The following is a 4791-nucleotide window of genomic DNA, read 5'->3' on the forward strand; positions in this document are numbered from 1 at the left end:
CCTGGGAGCTTTAACCCTTTTATTCTTCTCCATAAGCTAAATCACAGGAATAAATAAAATAAAAGGAAAACAATTTATCATTCATCACAACATGTACAGAGAAAGAAACAGAATGGAAGCAGACTGCCACTGGACTTCCAATATTGAATGGAACACTTGAACTGACACTAAGGAACTATAGCCAGGCAGGGTGGCTCATACCTGTAATCCCAGAACTTTGGGATTACAGGAGCATTGCTTGAGCTCAGGAGTTGGAAGCCAGCCTGGGCAACATATTGAGACCTTGTCTCTACTAAAATTTTTTAAAAATTTAAAATTCATTATTAGTTTTATATTTTAACTTCTGGAAGGATTTTCTATACTTTTCATATTGGTGAGCTCCTCTATATTTGGTCCCTGTGTACGGAGAGTCAGTATAGCTCTGTAGTTAAAACTGATGGCACTAGGACCAGATTGTAGATTTACAACCTTTATCTGCCACTATTTGCTCCGTCACCATGCTCAAGTTACTCATTATCCCTATTCCTTAATCTCCATAACTATGAAATGTGGCAGTAGTATTCATTTCATAGTCTGATAAAGGATCAATGAGGTAAACATTAAAAGTGCATAGAACAGCATTTGGCGCATAGAAAGCACACAAGAATAATTCATTATCATTATTTGCCATCATGATTATTCATTATTTATTATTACTATATCATTATTGCATCATTATTTATTATTATTATTATTGCAGTCTCCAGAATTCTTGTGAGAATTATATCCATCCATCTGTCTGATGCTAAAACCAATGGCCTTAGACACTTTCTCAGAACTCAGTACTTCAAGGAAGTAAAGAGAAACGCCTTCCTTCTAAGAAATAATTTTTACTACATCATAACACCTCACCTTTTCTTGTCATCTTTCTTTCATTCATCCAGTATTCAAGTAATATCTAATTGGGTAACCTAATATGCTCTAGACACTAGGATAGTGCAACACTACAAACTACAGTTTCTATTTTGGCCCTGTCATACAATTTCTAAGGTTATTATTTAATGTTTAGTACCAGGAGATACTCGATATTCCAATGTAAGAACTCAAATCATTGGCTTACCAAGAAATATCATGTATAATAAAATTATTGCTATTTTTCTAGATTAGGTTTGTACTAGTTTCTTAATAATATATTTTAGTTTCTATTTGACTTCAAGACAAATATTTATAGAAACGAATATTTTTACTATGTATTGATGCTTCAGGAAAAAAAAAATAAGTTGTTTGCCTTAGAAATGTTCTCTTTGCTTACATATCTTGACAATTACTTAGGTCAGCATATACTTTTTCCACTGGCTCCAGGAGTTACCTTTCAGGAAATTGGAAGTATAGTATTTGGAGTTTCTCATGTTTATAGCTTTCTGTTATCCCAGGGAGAAACAAGAAATCCATTTTGTTGACATTCAAGACATGATGCTTTGCCATGCTGGAAAACCAAGTACTTATAAAACAAGGGCTAAATTTATATTTAGGAAACTTGAGTTTCCAGTCATGAGGGAATAACAGGGTTTGAAGTTATTCTCCTGCCATAAACAACTAGAAAACTGGACAAAATGTAGGAAATAACTATTTTCATACTTTGAGCAGCAGACAGTACAGCACTGGGATCCTTGACAGAAAAGAACCAAAGAAATGAGACTTATTGCTGCCCAGGCTTTCTGCCTAGAGAAAATTTCTACACTGCAATGCAGGGATGGGAAATCCAAATAGATCCTGCTGGCCTCCCTGAGTGAAGAGGTAGGTAGAATTTGCAGGCCATCTACAGGAGGGAGCTATACAGGGTAAGAATTCCAAAAATATGCATAGCAGTCCTTTGAATCTTTGGCTTAATATCAACCTCTGCATGCATAAAGTGAATCCCCAGGAGGCTAGGCAACAACTTCTGAAGAAACGACAATTGCTGGACAGCGGGTACTGAATAATATTCGGAGTTTACACAGGGTCAAGAATTGTTGAAATTTCCACTAGCCAGAATAAAGAAACCTTCTTGACTCATCAAACCATTCAATAGAGGCCGTGAAAGGAGGGTCATGCCTCAGAAACAGGGCTAAATGAGCATTAGGAAAAAAGGATACTTTAGTCCTATCCAAAAAGCACTTGAAATTAAGTCTCAAAAAGATAAAGCTTATCCACGAGTAACCTATTGCCTACCAGAATAAAGCCTTATTGGAAGACCACAAAATCCAGCAGTTGACAACATAAAACTTATAAAATCTAGCATTTATTAGATTTAATGTAGCCATGAGGTTATTTCAGGAGGTAAACATGGAGTCATTAGTGCTTTCACCAATATCTGTAATTTTTCAAGCACAAATTAAGCATATACTTCCAAATGCACTTTAAATTAGGTCACAGTAGCCTCTCCTTTTTTATGCCAGACTGATGGATAATGCTTAGACTGTGGTTGTTCTGCTTACTGGAAAATGCAGTGAGAAAACTGTGGAACGAAGACTGCAGCCAATCCTCAATGGACATGTTGCGTAAGTAAGGAATAAGTTTTATTGTTTAAGTGTCTGAGATTTTTATGTCGTTGTCAGTCTCTGCATAATTAGGTCATCTTTAAGGATACAGTAGAATGGAACTAACAATGAAAAAGAACACTCATAGAATTTCTTAACTGTAAAAACATTAGCATTGATGATCTATTTCAGTGTTTCCCAAGTTTGTTCTAATACGTTTAGGAAATTTTGAGTTAAACAAAGTTAATTGTTAAATGGCTTCCTTTTATTCACTACCTCCTCAGTTTCTTTAACCTGCTGAAATGCCTTTGTACTCCTCAGTTAGGGACCATCTGACATATGATGCTTCCAAATTTAATTGTCCACTCTTGATTTTCAAGTGTCTCCAGCACAACTGCTCCATGGAATGTTACGCTCCTTTTGGAAATATTGAAATAGTCCAATGCCCTCATTCCCCAAATGAACAAACTGAGGTTATTAATTAATGTATAAATCATGCAACTAGAACCCAGGTTTCTTAGTTCTCACTTTTATGCTTTCTGCCGCACACTGCATTGCATTACAGCACAGGACAAAGATTACATTTTTTCTTATGGGGTAAGTGCTTTCATAGAGAAGCATAAAGATTTAAGAAAGTTAAATTCCTCAAGATCTTAGATTTGTGTCTTTCTTGGATAAAACATAAGACAAGATGGAATGAAGAGTGAATCTACATTGATAAAGGTAAAAATAATCAATTTAAATTTAACTTTAAGTTTCATTGACAGTGGGCTCATCTGAGCTTCAAGTTTTGGCCTAAATGCCACCTTCTCAGAGCACCTATCTTAGAATTTTCTAGATAACATTTCACATCCCCGCCCCATTGACCAGGCTTGGCGCTCTGTAGGCTCCCTTCCTGTTTTACTTTCCTCCATAAACTTATGATATTCTGACACAGTACATGTGTTCCATATTTACCATCTATCTCCTTCCCCAGTAGAAAAAGTTCAGGGCTATTTGCAGTTGTTCTCCAAGGTATACTCAGCACCTAGAATGGTATCTGGCATATTGTAGTCACTCAATAAATATGTTTAAATTTGTGGATGTATTTTTTATTTGTCTCATGTAGCTCATATGAATTTGAGTACAATAGTTGACTTCCAAAGAAATGCAGCTTTACAATGTTGTTTGGGAAGCATCATATAACATGATAAGTAACTTGTTTGCTAAATCTAATCATATACCTGGTATTCAGAGAATACACAATAAAAATAAGTCTGGTACTTGCTTCAGCAGCACATATACTAAAACTGGAATGATATAGAGAAGATAAGCATGGCCTCTGCACAAGGATGACACACAAATTTGTGAAGCGTTCCATATTTTTCTGCACATGTATCCCAGAACTTAAAGTAAAATAAATAATAATAATAATAATAAGTCTGGCTACTAAATAGGGTTTTCAGAGCAGGATCTCAGAAGAGATGTGAAATAGGTAAATTGATCTCTAAGCTCTTTTTTACATAAAATATTCCCAGTAACCTCCTACTTCCTCCTAGTTGCATAATTCTCTTACTTCTAAAAGCAACTCCATATACATTCTTTGGAAATATTCTATTTTTAGTACATTTTAATACTCCAATCTGCTTCACGTTTTGCCTAACTGGTCCTGGTCTTGGCCTTTTGGAGTCCTCTTTTCTCCTAAATAAAGCTAGAAAGCCTCCATCATCCTGATTACATGGTTTGCTCAGATGTGCTTGCTGAATTTCATGACCTCACTCCCCCTTATAAACTGGTGAGGATGTATTCATGAGCATGGAGTACATTTTTATCCTTAAAACCATATTCATGGCAGAGAACACACACCAAAGCAAGATTTTTCTTAATCTCTTGCTCAATTCAATATTTTAGAAAATGTTGTAAAAATAGTGGAAGGTGATTTCATTACAAGATTGGGGAAAACACCTCTATCTATGACCATCTTCTATACCTAAATCTCATTTCTATTCAGATAAAAATCTGATTATCCCAAAGTGGCTGGACAGGAAAGTTAATTCAGACAGATATTCTGTTTACTCTCCCTGGTTCTAATAATACATGTTCTGTAAACACCTATCTATATGCAGCAAGCAGTGTACATACAAGTATAAGCCGTGAAAATTCTGAGTGGAAGAAACTGGAGGCAAGGTGTAGACCCCTCAGAATCTGCAGTTCTCCAGTGTATTCTCAAAACTGTATCAGCCAGCTGTTGGATATGTGGCTGCAGTGATACGTCAAAAGTCATGATTTCCTTTCTCTAAATCTTTTGAAGATT

General features: G+C 35.6%; 1 non-coding gene across 1 annotated transcript; it reads left to right on the top strand.

Moving 5' to 3' along the window:
* The first annotated feature begins 3757 nt into the window (after positions 1-3757).
* On the top strand, positions 3758-3864 carry LOC112207288 (U6 spliceosomal RNA). Its single transcript, XR_002941720.1, has one exon. It is a non-coding gene; the product is annotated as a U6 spliceosomal RNA (small nuclear RNA).
* The last annotated feature ends 927 nt before the right edge of the window (positions 3865-4791 follow it).

This window comes from Pan troglodytes, chromosome 4 (genome assembly GCF_028858775.2).
Source record: "Pan troglodytes isolate AG18354 chromosome 4, NHGRI_mPanTro3-v2.0_pri, whole genome shotgun sequence".
Lineage (NCBI taxonomy): Eukaryota > Metazoa > Chordata > Mammalia > Primates > Hominidae > Pan > Pan troglodytes.